The sequence below is a fragment of the Hoplias malabaricus genome, unplaced genomic scaffold, assembly GCF_029633855.1.
Source record: "Hoplias malabaricus isolate fHopMal1 unplaced genomic scaffold, fHopMal1.hap1 scaffold_54, whole genome shotgun sequence".
Classification (NCBI taxonomy): domain Eukaryota; kingdom Metazoa; phylum Chordata; class Actinopteri; order Characiformes; family Erythrinidae; genus Hoplias; species Hoplias malabaricus.
The window spans coordinates 1937-28737 of NW_027101162.1; the positions used below are offsets into that span (position 1 = coordinate 1937).

The following is a 26801-nucleotide window of genomic DNA, read 5'->3' on the forward strand; positions in this document are numbered from 1 at the left end:
ACGTGTCGTTTAGAAGTTTGGCAAAAAAGGAAGTAGCAGAAGGAGGACGCTTTACATTCCTTTAACCTACACAGCATGTGGGTGGGGGGGGGGGTGGGGGGGGGGGCTTCCAGAGTCTTGTAGTGGACTTGGTGTGCAAGAAAGCACGCGCTTCCCTGACCGGGAATCGAACCCGGGCCGCGGCGGTGAGAGCACCAAATCCTAGCCACTAGACCACCAGGGACACCGTTTTCAACCACGTCTGAAAGGAAGGAGATAGGATTAAGTTCAGGGCTAGGGCTAGGCTTTTGCCAGATGTACTCGTTCTACAATCATAGGAGAGCATCCGAGTCTGTCCTAAATGCACTTGTCAGTTTTCAGTCCAACTATTTAGGCTAGCACCTTTGATAGCTCAGTTGGTAGAGCAGAGGACTGTAGTTGTTAATAAGGCGATCCTTAGGTCGTGGGTTCAAATCCGGCTTGAAGAAGACTTTTCTTTTCCCTCGCGCCACTGCCGGATATCATGGCCAGGTGCCTGCCTGCAGATGCGCTGGCATGCCAGAGTGCAATCTGCTGAAGGCAGTGACGGATCATTTACACTGTTCCATTCAAATTTCTCAAACATTATCTTGCCTCCCTAAAAGACTTGCAGACTTGAAAGCATAAAGCCACGCTGGTGTGGGTGTGTGGAGGTGGTGAATGAGGCAGCAACGTGTCGTTTAGAAGTTTGGCAAAAAAGGAAGTAGCAGAAGGAGGACGCTTTACATTCCTTTAACCTACACAGCATGTGGGTGGGGGGCTTCCAGAGTCTTGTAGTGGACTTGGTGTGCAAGAAAGCACACGCTTCCCTGTCCGGGAATCGAACCCTGGCCGCGGCGGAGAGAGCGCCGAATCCTAGCCGACTAGACCACCAGGGACACCGTTTTCAGCCACGTCTGAAAGGAAGGAGATAGGATTAAGTTCAGGGGCTAGGGCTAGGCTTTTGCCAGATGTACTCGTTCCACAATCATACGAGAGCATCCGAGTCTGTCCTAAATGCACTTGTCAGTTTTCAGTCCAACTTTTTAGGCTAGCACCTTTGATAGCTCAGCTGGTAGAGCAGAGGACTGTAGTTGTTAATAAGGCGATCCTTAGGTCGCGGGTTCAAATCCGGCTCAAAGAAGACTTTTCTTTTCCCTCGCGCCACTGCGGGATATCATGGCCAGGTGCCTGCCTGCAGATGCGCTGGCATGCCAGAGTGCAATCTGCTGAAGGCAGTGACGGATCATTTACACTGTTTCCATTCAAATTTCTCAAACATTATCTTGCCTCCCTAAAAGACTTGCAGACTTGAAAGCATAAAGCCACGCTGGTGTGGGTGTGTGGAGGTGGTGAATGAGGCAGCAACGTGTCGTTTAGAAGTTTGGCAAAAAAGGAAGTAGCAGAAGGAGGACGCTTTACATTCCTTTAACCTACACAGCATGTGGGTGGGGGGTTTCCAGAGTCTTGTAGTGGACTTGGTGTGCAAGAAAGCACACGCTTCCCTGACCGGGAATCGAACCCGGGCCGCGGCGGTGAGAGCGCCGAATCCTAGCCACTAGACCACCAGGGACAACCGTTTTCAGCCACGTCTGAAAGGAAGGAGATAGGATTAAGTTCAGGGGCTAGGGCTAGGCTTTTGCCAGATGTACTCGTTCCACAATCATAGGAGAGCATCCGAGTCTGTCCTAAATGCACTTGTCAGTTTTCAGTCCAACTTTTTAGGCTAGCACCTTTGATAGCTCAGTGGTAGAGCAGCGGACTGTAGTTGTTAATAAGACGATCCTTAGGTCGCGGGTTCAAATCCGGCTCAAAGAAGACTTTTCTTTTCCCTCGCGCCACTGCGGGATATCATGGCCAGGTGCCTGCCTGCAGATGCGCTGGCATGCCAGAGTGCAATCTGCTGAAGGCAGTGACGGATCATTTACACTGTTCCATTCAAATTTCTCAAACATTATCTTGCCTCCCTAAAAGACTTGCAGACTTGAAAGCATAAAGCCACGCTGGTGTGGGTGTGTGGAGGTGGTGAATGAGGCAGCAACGTGTCGTTTAGAAGTTTGGCAAAAAAGGAAGTAGCAGAAGGAAGGAGGACGCTTTACATTCCTTTAACCTACACAGCATGTGGGTGGGGGGTTTCCAGAGTCTTGTAGTGGACTTGGTGTGCAAGAAAGCACACGCTTCCCTGACCGGGAATCGAACCCGGGCCGCGGCGGTGAGAGCGCCGAATCCTAGCCACTAGACCACCAGGGACACCGTTTTCAGCCACGTCTGAAAGGAAGGAGATAGGATTAAGTTCAGGGGCTAGGGCTAGGCTTTTGCCAGATGTACTCGTTCCACAATCATAGGAGAGCATCCGAGTCTGTCCTAAATGCACTTGTCAGTTTTCAGTCCAACTTTTTAGGCTAGCACCTTTGATAGCTCAGTTGGTAGAGCAGCGGACTGTAGTTGTTAATAAGACGATCCTTAGGTCGCGGGTTCAAATCCGGCTCAAAGAAGACTTTTCTTTTCCCTCGCGCCACTGCGGGATATCATGGCCAGGTGCCTGCCTGCAGATGCGCTGGCATGCCAGAGTGCAATCTGCTGAAGGCAGTGACGGATCATTTACACTGTTCCATTCAAATTTCTCAAACATTATCTTGCCTCCCTAAAAGACTTGCAGACTTGAAAGCATAAAGCCACGCTGGTGTGGGTGTGTGGAGGTGGTGAATGAGGCAGCAACGTGTCGTTTAGAAGTTTGGCAAAAAAGGAAGTAGCAGAAGGAGGACGCTTTACATTCCTTTAACCTACACAGCATGTGGGTGGGGGGCTTCCAGAGTCTTGTAGTGGACTTGGTGTGCAAGAAAGCACACGCTTCCCTGACCGGGAATCGAACCCTGGCCGCGGCGGTGAGAGCGCCGAATCCTAGCCACTAGACCACCAGGGACACCGTTTTCAGCCACGTCTGAAAGGAAGGAGATAGGATTAAGTTCAGGGGCTAGGGCTAGGCTTTTGCCAGATGTACTCGTTCTACAATCATAGGAGAGCATCCGAGTCTGTCCTAAATGCACTTGTCAGTTTTCAGTCCAACTCTTTAGGCTAGCACCTTTGATAGCTCAGTTGGTAGAGCAGAGGACTGTAGTTGTTAATAAGGCGATCCTTAGGTTGCGGGTTCAAATCCGGCTCGAAGAAGACTTTTCTTTTCCCTCGCGCCACTGCGGGATATCATGGCCAGGTGCCTGCCTGCAGATGCGCTGGCATGCCAGAGTGCAATCTGCTGAAGGCAGTGACGGATCATTTACACTGTTCCATTCAAATTTCTCAAACATTATCTTGCCTCCCTAAAAGACTTGCAGACTTGAAAGCATAAAGCCACGCTGGTGTGGGTGTGTGGAGGTGGTGAATGAGGCAGCAACGTGTCGTTTAGAAGTTTGGCAAAAAAGGAAGTAGCAGAAGGAGGACGCTTTACATTCCTTTAACCTACACAGCATGTGGGTGGGGGGCTTCCAGAGTCTTGTAGTGGACTTGGTGTGCAAGAAAGCACACGCTTCCCTGTCCGGGAATCGAACCCTGGCCGCGGCGGAGAGAGCGCCGAATCCTAGCCACTAGACCACCAGGGACACCGTTTTCAGCCACGTCTGAAAGGAAGGAGATAGGATTAAGTTCAGGGGCTAGGGCTAGGCTTTTGCCAGATGTACTCGTTCTACAATCATAGGAGAGCATCCGAGTCTGTCCTAAATGCACTTGTCAGTTTTCAGTCCAACTCTTTAGGCTAGCACCTTTGATAGCTCAGTTGGTAGAGCAGAGGACTGTAGTTGTTAATAAGGCAATCCTTAGGTCGTGGGTTCAAATCCGGCTTGAAGAAGACTTTTCTTTTCCCTCGCGCCACTGCCGGATATCATGGCCAGGTGCCTGCCTGCAGATGCGCTGGCATGCCAGAGTGCAATCTGCTGAAGGCAGTGACGGATCATTTACACTGTTCCATTCAAATTTCTCAAACATTATCTTGCCTCCCTAAAAGACTTGCAGACTTGAAAGCATAAAGCCACGCTGGTGTGGGTGTGTGGAGGTGGTGAATGAGGCAGCAACGTGTCGTTTAGAAGTTTGGCAAAAAAGGAAGTAGCAGAAGGAGGACGCTTTACATTCCTTTAACCTACACAGCATGTGGGTGGGGGGGGGGGGGGCTTCCAGAGTCTTGTAGTGGACTTGGTGTGCAAGAAAGCACACGCTTCCCTGACCGGGAATCGAACCCGGGCCGCGGCGGTGAGAGCACCGAATCCCAGCCACTAGACCACCAGGGACACCGTTTTCAACCACGTCTGAAAGGAAGGAGATAGGATTAAGTTCAGGGGCTAGGGCTAGGCTTTTGCCAGATGTACTCGTTCTACAATCATAGGAGAGCATCCGAGTCTGTCCTAAATGCACTTGTCAGTTTTCAGTCCAACTCTTTAGGCTAGCACCTTTGATAGCTCAGTTGGTAGAGCAGAGGACTGTAGTTGTTAATAAGGCAATCCTTAGGTCGCGGGTTCAAATCCGGCTCGAAGAAGACTTTTCTTTTCCCTCGCGCCACTGCCGGATATCATGGCCAGGTGCCTGCCTGCAGATGCGCTGGCATGCCAGAGTGCAATATGCTGAAGGCAGTGACGGATAATTTACACTGTTCCATTCAAATTTCTCAAACTTTATCTTGCCTCCCTAAAAGACTTGCAGACTTGAAAGCATAAAGCCACGCTGGTGTGGGTGTGTGGAGGTGGTGAATGAGGCAGCAACGTGTCGTTTAGAAGTTTGGCAAAAAAGGAAGTAGCAGAAGGAGGACGCTTTACATTCCTTTAACCTACACAGCATGTGGGTGGGGGGCTTCCAGAGTCTTGTAGTGGACTTGGTGTGCAAGAAAGCACACGCTTCCCTGACCGGGAATCGAACCCTGGCCGCGGCGGAGAGAGCGCCGAATCCTAGCCACTAGACCACCAGGGACACTGTTTTCAGCCACGTCTGAAAGGAAGGAGATAGGATTAAGTTCAGGGGCTAGGGCTAGGCTTTTGCCAGATGTACTCGTTCTACAATCATAGGAGAGCATCCGAGTCTGTCCTAAATGCACTTGTCAGTTTTCAGTCCAACTCTTTAGGCTAGCACCTTTGATAGCTCAGTTGGTAGAGCGGAGGACTGTAGTTGTTAATAAGGCAATCCTTAGGTCGCGGGTTCAAATCCGGCTCGAAGAAGACTTTTCTTTTCCCTCGCGTCACTGCGGGATATCATGGCCAGGTGCCTGCCTGCAGATGCGCTGGCATGCCAGAGTGCATTCTGCTGAAGGCAGTGACGGATTATTTACACTGTTCCATTCAAATTTCTCAAACATTATCTTGCCTCCCTAAAAGACTTGCAGACTTGAAAGCATAAAGCCACGCTGGTGTGGGTGTGTGGAGGTGGTGAATGAGGCAGCAACGTGTCGTTTAGAAGTTTGGCAAAAAAAGGAAGTAGCAGAAGGAGGATGCTTTACATTCCTTTAACCTACACAGAATGTGGGTGGGGGGCTTCCAGAGTCTTGTAGTGGACTTGGTGTGCAAGAAAGCACACTCTTCGCTGACCGGGAATCGAACCCGGGCCGCGGCGGTGAGAGCGCCGAATCCTAGCCACTAGACCACCAGGGACACCGTTTTCAGCCAGGTCTGAAAGGAAGGAGATAGGATTAAGTTCAGGGGCTAGGGCTAGGCTTTTGCCAGATGTACTCGTTCTACAATCATAGGAGAGCATCCGAGTCTGTCCTAAATGCACTTGTCAGTTTTCAGTCCAACTCTTTAGGCTAGCACCTTTGATAGCTCAGTTGGTAGAGCGGAGGACTGTAGTTGTTAATAAGGCAATCCTTAGGTCGCGGGTTCAAATCCGGCTCGAAGAAGACTTTTCTTTTCCCTCGCGTCACTGCGGGATATCATGGCCAGGTGCCTGCCTGCAGATGCGCTGGCATGCCAGAGTGCATTCTGCTGAAGGCAGTGACGGATTATTTACACTGTTCCATTCAAATTTCTCAAACATTATCTTGCCTCCCTAAAAGACTTGCAGACTTGAAAGCATAAAGCCACGCTGGTGTGGGTGTGTGGAGGTGGTGAATGAGGCAGCAACGTGTCGTTTAGAAGTTTGGCAAAAAAAGGAAGTAGCAGAAGGAGGATGCTTTACATTCCTTTAACCTACACAGCATGTGGGTGGGGGGCTTCCAGAGTCTTGTAGTGGACTTGGTGTGCAAGAAAGCACACTCTTCCCTGACCGGGAATCAAACCCGGGCCGCGGCGGTGAGAGCGCCGAATCCTAGCCACTAGACCACCAGGGACACCGTTTTCAGCCACGTCTGAAAGGAAGGAGATAGGATTAAGTTCAGGGGCTAGGGCTAGGCTTTTGCCAGATGTACTCGTTCTACAATCATAGGAGAGCATCCGAGTCTGTCCTAAATGCACTTGTCAGTTTTCAGTCCAACTTTTTAGGATAGCACCTGTGATAGCTCAGTTGGTAGAGCAGAGGACTGTAGTCCTTAATAAGACGATCCTTAGGTCGCGGGTTCAAATCCGGCTCAAAGTAGACTTTTCTTTTCCCTCGCGCCACTGCGGGATATCATGGCCAGGTGCCTGCCTGCAGATGCGCTGGCATGCCAGAGTGCAATCTGCTGAAGGCAGTGACGGATCATTTACACTGTTCCATTCAAATTTCTCAAACATTATCTTGCCTCCCTAAAAGACTTGCAGACTTGAAAGCATAAAGCCACGCTGGTGTGGGTGTGTGGAGGTGGTGAATGAGGCAGCAACGTGTCGTTTAGAAGTTTGGCAAAAAAGGAAGTAGCAGAAGGAGGACGCTTTACATTCCTTTAACCTACACAGCATGTGGGTGGGGGGCTTCCAGAGTCTTGTAGTGGACTTGGTGTGCAAGAAAGCACACGCTTCCCTGACCGGGAATAGAAGCCGGGCCGCAGCGGTGAGAGCGCCGAATCCTAGCCACTAGACCACCAGGGACACCGTTTTCAGCCAGGTCTGAAAGGAAGGAGATAGGATTAAGTTCAGGGGCTAGGGCTAGGCTTTTGCCAGATGTACTCGTTCTACAATCATAGGAGAGCATCCGAGTCTGTCCTAAATGCACTTGTCAGTTTTCAGTCCAACTCTTTAGGCTAGCACCTTTGATAGCTCAGTTGGTAGAGCGGAGGACTGTAGTTGTTAATAAGGCAATCCTTAGGTCGCGGGTTCAAATCCGGCTCGAAGAAGACTTTTCTTTTCCATCGCGCCACTGCGGGATATCATGGCCAGGTGCCTGCCTGCAGATGCGCTGGCATGCCAGAGTGCAATCTGCTGAAGGCAGTGACGGATCATTTACACTGTTCCATTCAAATTTCTCAAACATTATCTTGCCTCCCTAAAAGACTTGCAGACTTGAAAGCATAAAGCCACGCTGGTGTGGGTGTGTGGAGGTGGTGAATGAGGCAGCAACGTGTCGTTTAGAAGTTTGGCAAAAAAGGAAGTAGCAGAAGGAGGACGCTTTACATTCCTTTAACCTACACAGCATGTGGGTGGGGGGCTTCCAGAGTCTTGTAGTGGACTTGGTGTGCAAGAAAGCACACGCTTCCCTGACCGGGAATCGAACCCGGGCCGCGGCGGTGAGAGCACCGAATCCTAGCCACTAGACCACCAGGGACACCATTTTCAGCCACGTCTGAAAGGAAGGAGATAGGATTAAGTTCAGGGGCTAGGGCTAGGCTTTTGCCAGATGTACTCGTTCTACAATCATAGGAGAGCATCCGAGTCTGTCCTAAATGCACTTGTCAGTTTTCAGTCCAACTCTTTAGGCTAGCACCTTTGATAGCTCAGTTGGTAGAGCAGAGGACTGTAGTTGTTAATAAGGCGATCCTTAGGTCGCGGGTTCAAATCCGGCTCGAAGAAGACTTTTCTTTTCCCTCGCGCCACTGCGGGATATCATGGCCAGGTGCCTGCCTGCAGATGCGCTGGCATGCCAGAGTGCAATCTGCTGAAGGCAGTGACGGATCATTTACACTGTTCCATTCAAATTTCTCAAACATTATCTTGCCTCCCTAAAAGACTTGCAGACTTGAAAGCATAAAGCCACGCTGGTGTGGGTGTGTGGAGGTGGTGAATGAGGCAGCAACGTGTCGTTTAGAAGTTTGGCAAAAAAGGAAGTAGCAGAAGGAGGACGCTTTACATTCCTTTAACCTACACAGCATGTGGGTGGGGGGCTTCCAGAGTCTTGTAGTGGACTTGGTGTGCAAGAAAGCACACGCTTCCCTGACCGGGAATCGAACCCGGGCCACGGAGGTGAGAGCGCCGAATCCTAGCCACTAGACCACCAGGGACACCGTTTTCAGCCACGTCTGAAAGGAAGGAGATAGGATTAAGTTCAGGGGCTAGGGCTAGGCTTTTGCCAGATGTACTCGTTCTACAATCATAGGAGAGCAGCCGAGTCTGTCCTAAATGCACTTGTCAGTTTTCAGTCCAACTCTTTAGGCTAGTACCTTTGATAGCTCAGTTGGTAGAGCAGAGGACTGTAGTTGTTAATAAGGCGATCCTTAGGTCGCGGGTTCAAATCCGGCTCGAAGAAGACTTTTCTTTTCCCTCGCGCCACTGCGGGATATCATGGCCAGGTGCCTGCCTGCAGATGCGCTGGCATGCCAGAGTGCAATCTGCTGAAGGCAGTGACGGATCATTTACACTGTTCCATTCAAATTTCTCAAACATTATCTTGCCTCCCTAAAAGACTTGCAGATTTGAAAGCATAAAGCCACGCTGGTGTGGGTGTGTGGAGGTGGTGAATGAGGCAGCAACGTGTCGTTTAGAAGTTTGGCAAAAAAGGAAGTAGCAGAAGGAGGACGCTTTACATTCCTTTAACCTACACAGCATGTGGGTGGGGGGCTTCCAGAGTCTTGTAGTGGACTTGGTGTGCAAGAAAGCACACGCTTCCCTGACCGGGAATCGAACCCGGGCCGCAGCGGTGAGAGCGCCGAATCCTAGCCACTAGACCACCAGGGACACCGTTTTCAGCCATGTCTGAAAGGAAGGAGATAGGATTAAGTTCAGGGGCTAGGGCTAGGCTTTTGCCAGATGTACTCGTTCTACAATCATAGGAGAGCATCCGAGTCTGTCCTGAATGCACTTGTCAGTTTTCAGTCCAACTCTTTAGGCTAGCACCTTTGATAGCTCAGTTGGTAGTGCAGAGGACTGTAGTTGTTAATAGGGCGATCCTTAGGTCGCGGGTTCAAATCCGGCTCGAAGAAGACTTTTCTTTTCCCTCGCGCCACTGCGGGATATCATGGCCAGGTGCCTGCCTGCAGATGCGCTGGCATGCCAGAGTGCAATCTGCTGAAGGCAGTGACGGATCATTTACACTGTTCCATTCAAATTTCTCAAACATTATCTTGCCTCCCTAAAAGACTTGCAGACTTGAAAGCATAAAGCCACGCTGGTGTGGGTGTGTGGAGGTGGTGAATGAGGCAGCAACGTGTCGTTTAGAAGTTTGGCAAAAAAGGAAGTAGCAGAAGGAGGACGCTTTACATTCCTTTAACCTACACAGCATGTGGGTGGGGGGCTTACAGAGTCTTGTAGTGGACTTGGTGTGCAAGAAAGCAGACGCTTCCCTGACCGGGAATCGAACCCGGGCCGCGGCGGTGAGAGCGCCGAATCCTAGCCACTAGGGACACCGTTTTCAGCCATGTCTGAAAGGAAGGAGATAGGATTAAGTTCAGGGGCTAGGGCTAGGCTTTTGCCAGATGTACTCGTTCTACAATCATAGGAGAGCATCCGAGTCTGTCCTAAATGCACTTGTCAGTTTTCAGTCCAACTCTTTAGGCTACCACTTTTGATAGCTCAGTTGGTAGAGCAGAGGACTGTAGTTGTTAATAAGGCGATCCTTAGGTCGCGGGTTCAAATCCGGCTCGAAGAAGACTTTTCTTTTCCCTCGCGCCACTGCGGGATATCATGGCCAGGTGCCTGCCTGCAGATGTGCTGGCATGCCAGAGTGCAATCTGCTGAAGGCAGTGACGGATCATTTACACTGTTCCATTCAAATTTCTCAAACATTATCTTGCCTCCCTAAAAGACTTGCAGACTTGAAAGCATAAAGCCACGCTGGTGTGGGTGTGTGGAGGTGGTGAATGAGGCAGCAACGTGTCGTTTAGAAGTTTGGCAAAAAAGGAAGTAGCAGAAGGAGGACGCTTTACATTCCTTTAACCTACACAGCATGTGGGTGGGGGGCTTCCAGAGTCTTGTAGTGGACTTGGTGTGCAAGAAAGCACACGCTTCCCTGACCGGGAATCGAACCCGGGCCGCGGCGGTGAGAGCGCCGAATCCTAGCCACTAGACCACCAGGGACACCGTTTTCAGCCACGTCTGAAAGGAAGGAGATAGGATTAAGTTCAGGGGCTAGGGCTAGGCTTTTGCCAGATGTACTCGTTCTACAATCATAGGAGAGCATCCGAGTCTGTCCTAAATGCACTTGTCAGTTTTCAGTCCAACTCTTTAGGCTAGCGCCTTTGATAGCTCAGTTGGTAGAGCAGAGGACTGTAGTTGTTAATAAGGCGATCCTTAGGTCGCGGGTTCAAATCCGGCTCGAAGAAGACTTTTCTTTTCCCTCGCGCCACTGCGGGATATCATGGCCAGGTGCCTGCCTGCAGATGCGCTGGCATGCCAGAGTGCAATCTGCTGAAGGCAGTGACGGATCATTTACACTGTTCCATTCAAATTTCTCAAACATTATCTTGCCTCCCTAAAAGACTTGCAGACTTGAAAGCATAAAGCCACGCTGGTGTGGGTGTGTGGAGGTGGTGAATGAGGCAGCAACGTGTCGTTTAGAAGTTTGGCAAAAAAGGAAGTAGCAGAAGGAGGACGCTTTACATTCCTTTAACCTACACAGCATGTGGGTGGGGGGCTTCCAGAGTCTTGTAGTGGACTTGGTGTGCAAGAAAGCACACGCTTCCCTGACCGGGAATAGAAGCCGGGCCGCAGCGGTGAGAGCGCCGAATCCTAGCCACTAGACCACCAGGGACACCGTTTTCAGCCAGGTCTGAAAGGAAGGAGATAGGATTAAGTTCAGGGGCTAGGGCTAGGCTTTTGCCAGATGTACTCGTTCTACAATCATAGGAGAGCATCCGAGTCTGTCCTAAATGCACTTGTCAGTTTTCAGTCCAACTCTTTAGGCTAGCACCTTTGATAGCTCAGTTGGTAGAGCGGAGGACTGTAGTTGTTAATAAGGCAATCCTTAGGTCGCGGGTTCAAATCCGGCTCGAAGAAGACTTTTCTTTTCCCTCGCGCCACTGCGGGATATCATGGCCAGGTGCCTGCCTGCAGATGCGCTGGCATGCCAGAGTGCAATCTGCTGAAGGCAGTGACGGATCATTTACACTGTTCCATTCAAATTTCTCAAACATTATCTTGCCTCCCTAAAAGACTTGCAGACTTGAAAGCATAAAGCCACGCTGGTGTGGGTGTGTGGAGGTGGTGAATGAGGCAGCAACGTGTCGTTTAGAAGTTTGGCAAAAAAGGAAGTAGCAGAAGGAGGACGCTTTACATTCCTTTAACCTACACAGCATGTGGGTGGGGGGCTTCCAGAGTCTTGTAGTGGACTTGGTGTGCAAGAAAGCACACGCTTCCCTGACCGGGAATCGAACCCGGGCCGCGGCGGTGAGAGCACCGAATCCTAGCCACTAGACCACCAGGGACACCATTTTCAGCCACGTCTGAAAGGAAGGAGATAGGATTAAGTTCAGGGGCTAGGGCTAGGCTTTTGCCAGATGTACTCGTTCTACAATCATAGGAGAGCATCCGAGTCTGTCCTAAATGCACTTGTCAGTTTTCAGTCCAACTCTTTAGGCTAGCACCTTTGATAGCTCAGTTGGTAGAGCAGAGGACTGTAGTTGTTAATAAGGCGATCCTTAGGTCGCGGGTTCAAATCCGGCTCGAAGAAGACTTTTCTTTTCCCTCGCGCCACTGCGGGATATCATGGCCAGGTGCCTGCCTGCAGATGCGCTGGCATGCCAGAGTGCAATCTGCTGAAGGCAGTGACGGATCATTTACACTGTTCCATTCAAATTTCTCAAACATTATCTTGCCTCCCTAAAAGACTTGCAGACTTGAAAGCATAAAGCCACGCTGGTGTGGGTGTGTGGAGGTGGTGAATGAGGCAGCAACGTGTCGTTTAGAAGTTTGGCAAAAAAGGAAGTAGCAGAAGGAGGACGCTTTACATTCCTTTAACCTACACAGCATGTGGGTGGGGGGCTTCCAGAGTCTTGTAGTGGACTTGGTGTGCAAGAAAGCACACGCTTCCCTGACCGGGAATCGAACCCGGGCCGCAGCGGTGAGAGCGCCGAATCCTAGCCACTAGACCACCAGGGACACCGTTTTCAGCCATGTCTGAAAGGAAGGAGATAGGATTAAGTTCAGGGGCTAGGGCTAGGCTTTTGCCAGATGTACTCGTTCTACAATCATAGGAGAGCATCCGAGTCTGTCCTGAATGCACTTGTCAGTTTTCAGTCCAACTCTTTAGGCTAGCACCTTTGATAGCTCAGTTGGTAGTGCAGAGGACTGTAGTTGTTAATAGGGCGATCCTTAGGTCGCGGGTTCAAATCCGGCTCGAAGAAGACTTTTCTTTTCCCTCGCGCCACTGCGGGATATCATGGCCAGGTGCCTGCCTGCAGATGCGCTGGCATGCCAGAGTGCAATCTGCTGAAGGCAGTGACGGATCATTTACACTGTTCCATTCAAATTTCTCAAACATTATCTTGCCTCCCTAAAAGACTTGCAGACTTGAAAGCATAAAGCCACGCTGGTGTGGGTGTGTGGAGGTGGTGAATGAGGCAGCAACGTGTCGTTTAGAAGTTTGGCAAAAAAGGAAGTAGCAGAAGGAGGACGCTTTACATTCCTTTAACCTACACAGCATGTGGGTGGGGGGCTTACAGAGTCTTGTAGTGGACTTGGTGTGCAAGAAAGCAGACGCTTCCCTGACCGGGAATCGAACCCGGGCCGCGGCGGTGAGAGCGCCGAATCCTAGCCACTAGGGACACCGTTTTCAGCCATGTCTGAAAGGAAGGAGATAGGATTAAGTTCAGGGGCTAGGGCTAGGCTTTTGCCAGATGTACTCGTTCTACAATCATAGGAGAGCATCCGAGTCTGTCCTAAATGCACTTGTCAGTTTTCAGTCCAACTCTTTAGGCTACCACTTTTGATAGCTCAGTTGGTAGAGCAGAGGACTGTAGTTGTTAATAAGGCGATCCTTAGGTCGCGGGTTCAAATCCGGCTCGAAGAAGACTTTTCTTTTCCCTCGCGCCACTGCGGGATATCATGGCCAGGTGCCTGCCTGCAGATGTGCTGGCATGCCAGAGTGCAATCTGCTGAAGGCAGTGACGGATCATTTACACTGTTCCATTCAAATTTCTCAAACATTATCTTGCCTCCCTAAAAGACTTGCAGACTTGAAAGCATAAAGCCACGCTGGTGTGGGTGTGTGGAGGTGGTGAATGAGGCAGCAACGTGTCGTTTAGAAGTTTGGCAAAAAAGGAAGTAGCAGAAGGAGGACGCTTTACATTCCTTTAACCTACACAGCATGTGGGTGGGGGGCTTCCAGAGTCTTGTAGTGGACTTGGTGTGCAAGAAAGCACACGCTTCCCTGACCGGGAATCGAACCCGGGCCGCGGCGGTGAGAGCGCCGAATCCTAGCCACTAGACCACCAGGGACACCGTTTTCAGCCACGTCTGAAAGGAAGGAGATAGGATTAAGTTCAGGGGCTAGGGCTAGGCTTTTGCCAGATGTACTCGTTCTACAATCATAGGAGAGCATCCGAGTCTGTCCTAAATGCACTTGTCAGTTTTCAGTCCAACTCTTTAGGCTAGCGCCTTTGATAGCTCAGTTGGTAGAGCAGAGGACTGTAGTTGTTAATAAGGCGATCCTTAGGTCGCGGGTTCAAATCCGGCTCGAAGAAGACTTTTCTTTTCCCTCGCGCCACTGCGGGATATCATGGCCAGGTGCCTGCCTGCAGATGCGCTGGCATGCCAGAGTGCAATCTGCTGAAGGCAGTGACGGATCATTTACACTGTTCCATTCAAATTTCTCAAACATTATCTTGCCTCCCTAAAAGACTTGCAGACTTGAAAGCATAAAGCCACGCTGGTGTGGGTGTGTGGAGGTGGTGAATGAGGCAGCAACGTGTCGTTTAGAAGTTTGGCAAAAAAGGAAGTAGCAGAAGGAGGACGCTTTACATTCCTTTAACCTACACAGCATGTGGGTGGGGGGCTTCCAGAGTCTTGTAGTGGACTTGGTGTGCAAGAAAGCACACGCTTCCCTGACCGGGAATAGAAGCCGGGCCGCAGCGGTGAGAGCGCCGAATCCTAGCCACTAGACCACCAGGGACACCGTTTTCAGCCAGGTCTGAAAGGAAGGAGATAGGATTAAGTTCAGGGGCTAGGGCTAGGCTTTTGCCAGATGTACTCGTTCTACAATCATAGGAGAGCATCCGAGTCTGTCCTAAATGCACTTGTCAGTTTTCAGTCCAACTCTTTAGGCTAGCACCTTTGATAGCTCAGTTGGTAGAGCGGAGGACTGTAGTTGTTAATAAGGCAATCCTTAGGTCGCGGGTTCAAATCCGGCTCGAAGAAGACTTTTCTTTTCCCTCGCGCCACTGCGGGATATCATGGCCAGGTGCCTGCCTGCAGATGCGCTGGCATGCCAGAGTGCAATCTGCTGAAGGCAGTGACGGATCATTTACACTGTTCCATTCAAATTTCTCAAACATTATCTTGCCTCCCTAAAAGACTTGCAGACTTGAAAGCATAAAGCCACGCTGGTGTGGGTGTGTGGAGGTGGTGAATGAGGCAGCAACGTGTCGTTTAGAAGTTTGGCAAAAAAGGAAGTAGCAGAAGGAGGACGCTTTACATTCCTTTAACCTACACAGCATGTGGGTGGGGGGCTTCCAGAGTCTTGTAGTGGACTTGGTGTGCAAGAAAGCACACGCTTCCCTGACCGGGAATCGAACCCGGGCCGCGGCGGTGAGAGCACCGAATCCTAGCCACTAGACCACCAGGGACACCATTTTCAGCCACGTCTGAAAGGAAGGAGATAGGATTAAGTTCAGGGGCTAGGGCTAGGCTTTTGCCAGATGTACTCGTTCTACAATCATAGGAGAGCATCCGAGTCTGTCCTAAATGCACTTGTCAGTTTTCAGTCCAACTCTTTAGGCTAGCACCTTTGATAGCTCAGTTGGTAGAGCAGAGGACTGTAGTTGTTAATAAGGCGATCCTTAGGTCGCGGGTTCAAATCCGGCTCGAAGAAGACTTTTCTTTTCCCTCGCGCCACTGCGGGATATCATGGCCAGGTGCCTGCCTGCAGATGCGCTGGCATGCCAGAGTGCAATCTGCTGAAGGCAGTGACGGATCATTTACACTGTTCCATTCAAATTTCTCAAACATTATCTTGCCTCCCTAAAAGACTTGCAGACTTGAAAGCATAAAGCCACGCTGGTGTGGGTGTGTGGAGGTGGTGAATGAGGCAGCAACGTGTCGTTTAGAAGTTTGGCAAAAAAGGAAGTAGCAGAAGGAGGACGCTTTACATTCCTTTAACCTACACAGCATGTGGGTGGGGGGCTTCCAGAGTCTTGTAGTGGACTTGGTGTGCAAGAAAGCACACGCTTCCCTGACCGGGAATCGAACCCGGGCCACGGAGGTGAGAGCGCCGAATCCTAGCCACTAGACCACCAGGGACACCGTTTTCAGCCACGTCTGAAAGGAAGGAGATAGGATTAAGTTCAGGGGCTAGGGCTAGGCTTTTGCCAGATGTACTCGTTCTACAATCATAGGAGAGCAGCCGAGTCTGTCCTAAATGCACTTGTCAGTTTTCAGTCCAACTCTTTAGGCTAGTACCTTTGATAGCTCAGTTGGTAGAGCAGAGGACTGTAGTTGTTAATAAGGCGATCCTTAGGTCGCGGGTTCAAATCCGGCTCGAAGAAGACTTTTCTTTTCCCTCGCGCCACTGCGGGATATCATGGCCAGGTGCCTGCCTGCAGATGCGCTGGCATGCCAGAGTGCAATCTGCTGAAGGCAGTGACGGATCATTTACACTGTTCCATTCAAATTTCTCAAACATTATCTTGCCTCCCTAAAAGACTTGCAGATTTGAAAGCATAAAGCCACGCTGGTGTGGGTGTGTGGAGGTGGTGAATGAGGCAGCAACGTGTCGTTTAGAAGTTTGGCAAAAAAGGAAGTAGCAGAAGGAGGACGCTTTACATTCCTTTAACCTACACAGCATGTGGGTGGGGGGCTTCCAGAGTCTTGTAGTGGACTTGGTGTGCAAGAAAGCACACGCTTCCCTGACCGGGAATCGAACCCGGGCCGCAGCGGTGAGAGCGCCGAATCCTAGCCACTAGACCACCAGGGACACCGTTTTCAGCCATGTCTGAAAGGAAGGAGATAGGATTAAGTTCAGGGGCTAGGGCTAGGCTTTTGCCAGATGTACTCGTTCTACAATCATAGGAGAGCATCCGAGTCTGTCCTGAATGCACTTGTCAGTTTTCAGTCCAACTCTTTAGGCTAGTACCTTTGATAGCTCAGTTGGTAGAGCAGAGGACTGTAGTTGTTAATAAGGCGATCCTTAGGTCGCGGGTTCAAATCCGGCTCGAAGAAGACTTTTCTTTTCCCTTGCGCCACTGCGGGATATCATGGCCAGGTGCCTGCCTGCAGATGCGCTGGCATGCCAGAGTGCAATCTGCTGAAGGCAGTGACGGATCATTTACACTGTTCCATTCAAATTTCTCAAACATTATCTTGCCTCCCTAAAAGACTTGCAGATTTGAAAGCATAAAGCCACGCTGGTGTGGGTGTGTGGAGGTGGTGAATGAGGCAGCAACGTGTCGTTTAGAAGTTTGGCAAAAAAGGAAGTAGCAGAAGGAGGACGCTTTACATTCCTTTAACCTACACAGCATGTGGGTGGGGGGCTTCCAGAGTCTTGTAGTGGACTTGGTGTGCAAGAAAGCACACGCTTCCCTGACCGGTAATCGAACCCGGGCCGCGGCGGTGAGAGCGCCGAATCCTAGCCACTAGACCACCAGGGACACCGTTTTCAGCCACGTCTGAAAGGAAGGAGATAGGATTAAGTTCAGGGGCTAGGGCTAGGCTTTTGCCAGATGTACTCGTTCTACAATCATAGGAGAGCATCCGAGTCTGTCCTAAATGCACTTGTCAGTTTTCAGTCCAACTCTTTAGGCTAGCACCTTTGATAGCTCAGTTGGTAGAGCAGAGGACTGTAGTTGTTAATAAGGCGATCCTTAGGTCGCGGGTTCAAATCCGGCTCGAAGAAGACTTTTCTTTTCCCTCGCGCCACTGCGGGATATCATGGCCAGGTGCCTGCCTGCAGATGCGCTGGCATGCCAGAGTGCAATCTGCTGAAGGCAGTGACGGATCATTTACACTGTTCCATTCAAATTTCTCAAACATTATCTTGCCTCCCTAAAAGACTTGCAGACTTGAAAGCATAAAGCCACGCTGGTGTGGGTGTGTGGAGGTGGTGAATGAGGCAGCAACGTGTCGTTTAGAAGTTTGGCAAAAAAGGAAGTAGCAGAAGGAGGACGCTTTACATTCCTTTAACCTACACAGCATGTGGGTGGGGGGCTTACAGAGTCTTGTAGTGGACTTGGTGTGCAAGAAAGCAGACGCTTCCCTGACCGGGAATCGAACCCGGGCCGCGGCGGTGAGAGCGCCGAATCCTAGCCACTAGGGACACCGTTTTCAGCCATGTCTGAAAGGAAGGAGATAGGATTAAGTTCAGGGGCTAGGGCTAGGCTTTTGCCAGATGTACTCGTTCTACAATCATAGGAGAGCATCCGAGTCTGTCCTAAATGCACTTGTCAGTTTTCAGTCCAACTCTTTAGGCTACCACTTTTGATAGCTCAGTTGGTAGAGCAGAGGACTGTAGTTGTTAATAAGGCGATCCTTAGGTCGCGGGTTCAAATCCGGCTCGAAGAAGACTTTTCTTTTCCCTCGCGCCACTGCGGGATATCATGGCCAGGTGCCTGCCTGCAGATGTGCTGGCATGCCAGAGTGCAATCTGCTGAAGGCAGTGACGGATCATTTACACTGTTCCATTCAAATTTCTCAAACATTATCTTGCCTCCCTAAAAGACTTGCAGACTTGAAAGCATAAAGCCACGCTGGTGTGGGTGTGTGGAGGTGGTGAATGAGGCAGCAACGTGTCGTTTAGAAGTTTGGCAAAAAAGGAAGTAGCAGAAGGAGGACGCTTTACATTCCTTTAACCTACACAGCATGTGGGTGGGGGGCTTCCAGAGTCTTGTAGTGGACTTGGTGTGCAAGAAAGCACACGCTTCCCTGACCGGGAATCGAACCCGGGCCGCGGCGGTGAGAGCGCCGAATCCTAGCCACTAGACCACCAGGGACACCGTTTTCAGCCACGTCTGAAAGGAAGGAGATAGGATTAAGTTCAGGGGCTAGGGCTAGGCTTTTGCCAGATGTACTCGTTCTACAATCATAGGAGAGCATCCGAGTCTGTCCTAAATGCACTTGTCAGTTTTCAGTCCAACTCTTTAGGCTAGCGCCTTTGATAGCTCAGTTGGTAGAGCAGAGGACTGTAGTTGTTAATAAGGCGATCCTTAGGTCGCGGGTTCAAATCCGGCTCGAAGAAGACTTTTCTTTTCCCTCGCGCCACTGCGGGATATCATGGCCAGGTGCCTGCCTGCAGATGCGCTGGCATGCCAGAGTGCAATCTGCTGAAGGCAGTGACGGATCATTTACACTGTTCCATTCAAATTTCTCAAACATTATCTTGCCTCCCTAAAAGACTTGCAGACTTGAAAGCATAAAGCCACGCTGGTGTGGGTGTGTGGAGGTGGTGAATGAGGCAGCAACGTGTCGTTTAGAAGTTTGGCAAAAAAGGAAGTAGCAGAAGGAGGACGCTTTACATTCCTTTAACCTACACAGCATGTGGGTGGGGGGCTTCCAGAGTCTTGTAGTGGACTTGGTGTGCAAGAAAGCACACGCTTCCCTGACCGGGAATAGAAGCCGGGCCGCAGCGGTGAGAGCGCCGAATCCTAGCCACTAGACCACCAGGGACACCGTTTTCAGCCAGGTCTGAAAGGAAGGAGATAGGATTAAGTTCAGGGGCTAGGGCTAGGCTTTTGCCAGATGTACTCGTTCTACAATCATAGGAGAGCATCCGAGTCTGTCCTAAATGCACTTGTCAGTTTTCAGTCCAACTCTTTAGGCTAGCACCTTTGATAGCTCAGTTGGTAGAGCGGAGGACTGTAGTTGTTAATAAGGCAATCCTTAGGTCGCGGGTTCAAATCCGGCTCGAAGAAGACTTTTCTTTTCCCTCGCGCCACTGCGGGATATCATGGCCAGGTGCCTGCCTGCAGATGCGCTGGCATGCCAGAGTGCAATCTGCTGAAGGCAGTGACGGATCATTTACACTGTTCCATTCAAATTTCTCAAACATTATCTTGCCTCCCTAAAAGACTTGCAGACTTGAAAGCATAAAGCCACGCTGGTGTGGGTGTGTGGAGGTGGTGAATGAGGCAGCAACGTGTCGTTTAGAAGTTTGGCAAAAAAGGAAGTAGCAGAAGGAGGACGCTTTACATTCCTTTAACCTACACAGCATGTGGGTGGGGGGCTTCCAGAGTCTTGTAGTGGACTTGGTGTGCAAGAAAGCACACGCTTCCCTGACCGGGAATCGAACCCGGGCCGCGGCGGTGAGAGCACCGAATCCTAGCCACTAGACCACCAGGGACACCATTTTCAGCCACGTCTGAAAGGAAGGAGATAGGATTAAGTTCAGGGGCTAGGGCTAGGCTTTTGCCAGATGTACTCGTTCTACAATCATAGGAGAGCATCCGAGTCTGTCCTAAATGCACTTGTCAGTTTTCAGTCCAACTCTTTAGGCTAGCACCTTTGATAGCTCAGTTGGTAGAGCAGAGGACTGTAGTTGTTAATAAGGCGATCCTTAGGTCGCGGGTTCAAATCCGGCTCGAAGAAGACTTTTCTTTTCCCTCGCGCCACTGCGGGATATCATGGCCAGGTGCCTGCCTGCAGATGCGCTGGCATGCCAGAGTGCAATCTGCTGAAGGCAGTGACGGATCATTTACACTGTTCCATTCAAATTTCTCAAACATTATCTTGCCTCCCTAAAAGACTTGCAGACTTGAAAGCATAAAGCCACGCTGGTGTGGGTGTGTGGAGGTGGTGAATGAGGCAGCAACGTGTCGTTTAGAAGTTTGGCAAAAAAGGAAGTAGCAGAAGGAGGACGCTTTACATTCCTTTAACCTACACAGCATGTGGGTGGGGGGCTTCCAGAGTCTTGTAGTGGACTTGGTGTGCAAGAAAGCACACGCTTCCCTGACCGGGAATCGAACCCGGGCCACGGAGGTGAGAGCGCCGAATCCTAGCCACTAGACCACCAGGGACACCGTTTTCAGCCACGTCTGAAAGGAAGGAGATAGGATTAAGTTCAGGGGCTAGGGCTAGGCTTTTGCCAGATGTACTCGTTCTACAATCATAGGAGAGCAGCCGAGTCTGTCCTAAATGCACTTGTCAGTTTTCAGTCCAACTCTTTAGGCTAGTACCTTTGATAGCTCAGTTGGTAGAGCAGAGGACTGTAGTTGTTAATAAGGCGATCCTTAGGTCGCGGGTTCAAATCCGGCTCGAAGAAGACTTTTCTTTTCCCTCGCGCCACTGCGGGATATCATGGCCAGGTGCCTGCCTGCAGATGCGCTGGCATGCCAGAGTGCAATCTGCTGAAGGCAGTGACGGATCATTTACACTGTTCCATTCAAATTTCTCAAACATTATCTTGCCTCCCTAAAAGACTTGCAGATTTGAAAGCATAAAGCCACGCTGGTGTGGGTGTGTGGAGGTGGTGAATGAGGCAGCAACGTGTCGTTTAGAAGTTTGGCAAAAAAGGAAGTAGCAGAAGGAGGACGCTTTACATTCCTTTAACCTACACAGCATGTGGGTGGGGGGCTTCCAGAGTCTTGTAGTGGACTTGGTGTGCAAGAAAGCACACGCTTCCCTGACCGGGAATCGAACCCGGGCCGCAGCGGTGAGAGCGCCGAATCCTAGCCACTAGACCACCAGGGACACCGTTTTCAGCCATGTCTGAAAGGAAGGAGATAGGATTAAGTTCAGGGGCTAGGGCTAGGCTTTTGCCAGATGTACTCGTTCTACAATCATAGGAGAGCATCCGAGTCTGTCCTGAATGCACTTGTCAGTTTTCAGTCCAACTCTTTAGGCTAGCACCTTTGATAGCTCAGTTGGTAGTGCAGAGGACTGTAGTTGTTAATAGGGCGATCCTTAGGTCGCGGGTTCAAATCCGGCTCGAAGAAGACTTTTCTTTTCCCTCGCGCCACTGCGGGATATCATGGCCAGGTGCCTGCCTGCAGATGCGCTGGCATGCCAGAGTGCAATCTGCTGAAGGCAGTGACGGATCATTTACACTGTTCCATTCAAATTTCTCAAACATTATCTTGCCTCCCTAAAAGACTTGCAGACTTGAAAGCATAAAGCCACGCTGGTGTGGGTGTGTGGAGGTGGTGAATGAGGCAGCAACGTGTCGTTTAGAAGTTTGGCAAAAAAGGAAGTAGCAGAAGGAGGACGCTTTACATTCCTTTAACCTACACAGCATGTGGGTGGGGGGCTTACAGAGTCTTGTAGTGGACTTGGTGTGCAAGAAAGCAGACGCTTCCCTGACCGGGAATCGAACCCGGGCCGCGGCGGTGAGAGCGCCGAATCCTAGCCACTAGGGACACCGTTTTCAGCCATGTCTGAAAGGAAGGAGATAGGATTAAGTTCAGGGGCTAGGGCTAGGCTTTTGCCAGATGTACTCGTTCTACAATCATAGGAGAGCATCCGAGTCTGTCCTAAATGCACTTGTCAGTTTTCAGTCCAACTCTTTAGGCTACCACTTTTGATAGCTCAGTTGGTAGAGCAGAGGACTGTAGTTGTTAATAAGGCGATCCTTAGGTCGCGGGTTCAAATCCGGCTCGAAGAAGACTTTTCTTTTCCCTCGCGCCACTGCGGGATATCATGGCCAGGTGCCTGCCTGCAGATGTGCTGGCATGCCAGAGTGCAATCTGCTGAAGGCAGTGACGGATCATTTACACTGTTCCATTCAAATTTCTCAAACATTATCTTGCCTCCCTAAAAGACTTGCAGACTTGAAAGCATAAAGCCACGCTGGTGTGGGTGTGTGGAGGTGGTGAATGAGGCAGCAACGTGTCGTTTAGAAGTTTGGCAAAAAAGGAAGTAGCAGAAGGAGGACGCTTTACATTCCTTTAACCTACACAGCATGTGGGTGGGGGGCTTCCAGAGTCTTGTAGTGGACTTGGTGTGCAAGAAAGCACACGCTTCCCTGACCGGGAATCGAACCCGGGCCGCGGCGGTGAGAGCGCCGAATCCTAGCCACTAGACCACCAGGGACACCGTTTTCAGCCACGTCTGAAAGGAAGGAGATAGGATTAAGTTCAGGGGCTAGGGCTAGGCTTTTGCCAGATGTACTCGTTCTACAATCATAGGAGAGCATCCGAGTCTGTCCTAAATGCACTTGTCAGTTTTCAGTCCAACTCTTTAGGCTAGCGCCTTTGATAGCTCAGTTGGTAGAGCAGAGGACTGTAGTTGTTAATAAGGCGATCCTTAGGTCGCGGGTTCAAATCCGGCTCGAAGAAGACTTTTCTTTTCCCTCGCGCCACTGCGGGATATCATGGCCAGGTGCCTGCCTGCAGATGCGCTGGCATGCCAGAGTGCAATCCGCTGAAGGCAGTGACGGATCATTTACACTGTTCCATTCAAATTTCTCAAACATTATCTTGCCTCCCTAAAAGACTTGCAGACTTGAAAGCATAAAGCCACGCTGGTGTGGGTGTGTGGAGGTGGTGAATGAGGCAGCAACGTGTCGTTTAGAAGTTTGGCAAAAAAGGAAGTAGCAGAAGGAGGACGCTTTACATTCCTTTAACCTACACAGCATGTGGGTGGGGGGCTTCCAGAGTCTTGTAGTGGACTTGGTGTGCAAGAAAGCAGACGCTTCCCTGACCGGGAATCGAACCCAGGCCGCGGCGGTGAGAGCGCCGAATCCTAGACACTAGACCACCAGGGACACCGTTTTCAGCCACGTCTGAAAGGAAGGAGATAGGATTAAGTTCAGGGGCTAGGGCTAGGCTTTTGCCAGATGTACTCGTTCTACAATCATAGGAGAGCATCCGAGTCTGTCCTAAATGCACTTGTCAGTTTTCAGTCCAACTCTTTAGGCTAGCGCCTTTGATAGCTCAGTTGGTAGAGCAGAGGACTGTAGTTGTTAATAAGGCGATCCTTAGGTCGCGGGTTCAAATCCGGCTCGAAGAAGACTTTTCTTTTCCCTCGCGCCACTGCGGGATATCATGGCCAGGTGCCTGCCTGCAGATGCGCTGGCATGCCAGAGTGCAATCTGCTGAAGGCAGTGACGGATCATTTACACTGTTCCATTCAAATTTCTCAAACATTATCTTGCCTACCTAAAAGACTTGCAGACTTGAAAGCATAAAGCCACGCTGGTGTGGGTGTGTGGAGGTGGTGAATGAGGCAGCAACGTGTCGTTTAGAAGTTTGGCAAAAAAGGAAGTAGCAGAAGGAGGACGCTTTACATTCCTTTAACCTACACAGCATGTGGGTGGGGGGCTTCCAGAGTCTTGTAGTGGACTTGGTGTGCAAGAAAGCACACGCTTCCCTGACCGGGAATCGAACCCGGGCCACGGAGGTGAGAGCGCCGAATCCTAGCCACTAGACCACCAGGGACACCGTTTTCAACCACGTCTGAAAGGAAGGAGATAGGATTAAGTTCAGGGGCTAGGGCTAGGCTTTTGCCAGATGTACTCGTTCTACAATCATAGGAGAGCATCCGAGTCTGTCCTAAATGCACTTGTCAGTTTTCAGTCCAACTCTTTAGGCTAGCACCTTTGATAGCTCAGTTGGTAGAGTGGAGGACTGTAGTTGTTAATAAGGCGATTCTTAGGTCGCGGGTTCAAATCCGGCTCGAAGAAGACTTTTCTTTTCCCTCGCGCCACTGCGGGATATCATGGCCAGGTGCCTGCCTGCAGATGCGCTGGCATGCCAGAGTGCAATCTGCTGAAGGCAGTGACGGATCATTTACACTGTTCCATTCAAATTTCTCAAACATTATCTTGCCTCCCTAAAAGACTTGCAGACTTGAAAGCATAAAGCCACGCTGGTGTGGGTGTGTGGAGGTGGTGAATGAGGCAGCAACGTGTCGTTTAGAAGTTTGGCAAAAAAAGGAAGTAGCAGAAGGAGGACGCTTTACATTCCTTTAACCTACACAGCATGTGGGTGGGGGGCTTCCAGAGTCTTGTAGTGGACTTGGTGTGCAAGAAAGCACACGCTTCCCTGACCGGGAATCGAACCCGGGCCACGGAGGTGAGAGCGCCGAATCCTAGCCACTAGACCACCAGGGACACCGTTTTCAGCCACGTCTGAAAGGAAGGAGATAGGATTAAGTTCAGGGGCTAGGGCTAGGCTTTTGCCAGATGTACTCGTTCTACAATCATAGGAGAGCAGCCGAGTCTGTCCTAAATGCACTTGTCAGTTTTCAGTCCAACTCTTTAGGCTAGCACCTTTGATAGCTCAGTTGGTAGAGCAGAGGACTGTAGTTGTTAATAAGGCGATCCTTAGGTCGCGGGTTCAAATCCGGCTCGAAGAAGACTTTTCTTTTCCCTTGCGCCACTGCGGGATATCATGGCCAGGTGCCTGCCTGCAGATGCGCTGGCATGCCAGAGTGCAATCTGCTGAAGGCAGTGACGGATCATTTACACTGTTCCATTCAAATTTCTCAAACATTATCTTGCCTCCCTAAAAGACTTGCAGATTTGAAAGCATAAAGCCACGCTGGTGTGGGTGTGTGGAGGTGGTGAATGAGGCAGCAACGTGTCGTTTAGAAGTTTGGCAAAAAAGGAAGTAGCAGAAGGAGGACGCTTTACATTCCTTTAACCTACACAGCATGTGGGTGGGGGGCTTCCAGAGTCTTGTAGTGGACTTGGTGTGCAAGAAAGCACACGCTTCCCTGACCGGTAATCGAACCCGGGCCGCGGCGGTGAGAGCGCCGAATCCTAGCCACTAGACCACCAGGGACACCGTTTTCAGCCACGTCTGAAAGGAAGGAGATAGGATTAAGTTCAGGGGCTAGGGCTAGGCTTTTGCCAGATGTACTCGTTCTACAATCATAGGAGAGCATCCGAGTCTGTCCTAAATGCACTTGTCAGTTTTCAGTCCAACTCTTTAGGCTAGCACCTTTGATAGCTCAGTTGGTAGTGCAGAGGACTGTAGTTGTTAATAAGGCGATCCTTAGGTCGCGGGTTCAAATCCGGCTCGAAGAAGACTTTTCTTTTCCCTCGCGCCACTGCGGGATATCATGGCCAGGTGCCTGCCTGCAGATGCGCTGGCATGCCAGAGTGCAATCTGCTGAAGGCAGTGACGGATCATTTACACTGTTCCATTCAAATTTCTCAAACATTATCTTGCCTCCCTAAAAGACTTGCAGACTTGAAAGCATAAAGCCACGCTGGTGTGGGTGTGTGGAGGTGGTGAATGAGGCAGCAACGTGTCGTTTAGAAGTTTGGCAAAAAAGGAAGTAGCAGAAGGAGGACGCTTTACATTCCTTTAACCTACACAGCATGTGGGTGGGGGGCTTACAGAGTCTTGTAGTGGACTTGGTGTGCAAGAAAGCACACGCTTCCCTGACCGGGAATCGAACCCGGGCCGCGGCGGTGAGAGCACCGAATCCTAGCCACTAGACCACCAGGGACACCGTTTTCAGCCACGTCTGAAAGGAAGGAGATAGGATTAAGTTCAGGGGCTAGGGCTAGGCTTTTGCCAGATGTACTCGTTCTACAATCATAGGAGAGCATCCGAGTCTGTCCTAAATGCACTTGTCAGTTTTCAGTCCAACTCTTTAGGCTAGCACCTTTGATAGCTCAGTTGGTAGAGCAGAGGACTGTAGTTGTTAATAAGGCGATCCTTAGGTCGCGGGTTCAAATCTGGCTCGAAGAAGACTTTTCTTTTCCCTCGCGCCACTGCGGGATATCATGGCCAGGTGCCTGCCTGCAGATGCGCTGGCATGCCAGAGTGCAATCTGCTGAAGGCAGTGACGGATCATTTACACTGTTCCATTCAAATTTCTCAAACATTATCTTGCCTCCCTAAAAGACTTGCAGATTTGAAAGCATAAAGCCACGCTGGTGTGGGTGTGTGGAGGTGGTGAATGAGGCAGCAACGTGTCGTTTAGAAGTTTGGCAAAAAAGGAAGTAGCAGAAGGAGGACGCTTTACATTCCTTTAACCTACACAGCATGTGGGTGGGGGGCTTCCAGAGTCTTGTAGTGGACTTGGTGTGCAAGAAAGCACACGCTTCCCTGACCGGGAATCGAACCCGGGCCGCGGCGGTGAGAGCGCCGAATCCTAGCCACTAGACCACCAGGGACACTGTTTTCAGCCACGTCTGAAAGGAAGGAGATAGGATTAAGTTCAGGGGCTAGGGCTAGGCTTTTGCCAGATGTACTCGTTCTACAATCATAGGAGAGCATCCGAGTCTGTCCTAAATGCACTTGTCAGTTTTCAGTCCAACTCTTTAGGCTAGCGCCTTTGATAGCTCAGTTGGTAGAGCAGAGGACTGTAGTTGTTAATAAGGCGATTCTTAGGTCACGGGTTCAAATCCGGCTCGAAGAAGACTTTTCTTTTCCCTCGCGCCACTGCGGGATATCATGGCCAGGTGCCTGCCTGCAGATGCGCTGGCATGCCAGAGTGCAATCTGCTGAAGGCAGTGACGGA

The 26801-nt window shown here is 50.5% G+C and overlaps 12 non-coding genes across 12 annotated transcripts; all 12 read right to left on the reverse strand.

The window, feature by feature from the left end:
- Nucleotides 1-1498: 1498 nt before the first annotated feature.
- Nucleotides 1499-1570, reverse strand: trnae-cuc (transfer RNA glutamic acid (anticodon CUC)). Its single transcript has one exon. It is a non-coding gene; the product is annotated as a tRNA-Glu (tRNA).
- Nucleotides 1571-2175: 605 nt separating this feature from the next.
- On the reverse strand, nucleotides 2176-2247 carry trnae-cuc (transfer RNA glutamic acid (anticodon CUC)). Its single transcript has one exon. It is a non-coding gene; the product is annotated as a tRNA-Glu (tRNA).
- A 5322-nt stretch (nucleotides 2248-7569) lies between these two features.
- Nucleotides 7570-7641, reverse strand: trnae-cuc (transfer RNA glutamic acid (anticodon CUC)). Its single transcript has one exon. It is a non-coding gene; the product is annotated as a tRNA-Glu (tRNA).
- Nucleotides 7642-10253: 2612 nt separating this feature from the next.
- trnae-cuc (transfer RNA glutamic acid (anticodon CUC)) lies at nucleotides 10254-10325 on the reverse strand. Its single transcript has one exon. It is a non-coding gene; the product is annotated as a tRNA-Glu (tRNA).
- Nucleotides 10326-11599: 1274 nt separating this feature from the next.
- Nucleotides 11600-11671, reverse strand: trnae-cuc (transfer RNA glutamic acid (anticodon CUC)). Its single transcript has one exon. It is a non-coding gene; the product is annotated as a tRNA-Glu (tRNA).
- A 1939-nt stretch (nucleotides 11672-13610) lies between these two features.
- Nucleotides 13611-13682, reverse strand: trnae-cuc (transfer RNA glutamic acid (anticodon CUC)). The gene has a single exon. It is a non-coding gene; the product is annotated as a tRNA-Glu (tRNA).
- A 1274-nt stretch (nucleotides 13683-14956) lies between these two features.
- trnae-cuc (transfer RNA glutamic acid (anticodon CUC)) lies at nucleotides 14957-15028 on the reverse strand. Its single transcript has one exon. It is a non-coding gene; the product is annotated as a tRNA-Glu (tRNA).
- Nucleotides 15029-18313: 3285 nt separating this feature from the next.
- On the reverse strand, nucleotides 18314-18385 carry trnae-cuc (transfer RNA glutamic acid (anticodon CUC)). Its single transcript has one exon. It is a non-coding gene; the product is annotated as a tRNA-Glu (tRNA).
- Nucleotides 18386-19659: 1274 nt separating this feature from the next.
- trnae-cuc (transfer RNA glutamic acid (anticodon CUC)) lies at nucleotides 19660-19731 on the reverse strand. Its single transcript has one exon. It is a non-coding gene; the product is annotated as a tRNA-Glu (tRNA).
- Nucleotides 19732-22343: 2612 nt separating this feature from the next.
- trnae-cuc (transfer RNA glutamic acid (anticodon CUC)) lies at nucleotides 22344-22415 on the reverse strand. Its single transcript has one exon. It is a non-coding gene; the product is annotated as a tRNA-Glu (tRNA).
- Nucleotides 22416-25709: 3294 nt separating this feature from the next.
- trnae-cuc (transfer RNA glutamic acid (anticodon CUC)) lies at nucleotides 25710-25781 on the reverse strand. The gene has a single exon. It is a non-coding gene; the product is annotated as a tRNA-Glu (tRNA).
- Nucleotides 25782-26382: 601 nt separating this feature from the next.
- Nucleotides 26383-26454, reverse strand: trnae-cuc (transfer RNA glutamic acid (anticodon CUC)). The gene has a single exon. It is a non-coding gene; the product is annotated as a tRNA-Glu (tRNA).
- Between the last annotated feature and the right edge of the window lie 347 nt (nucleotides 26455-26801).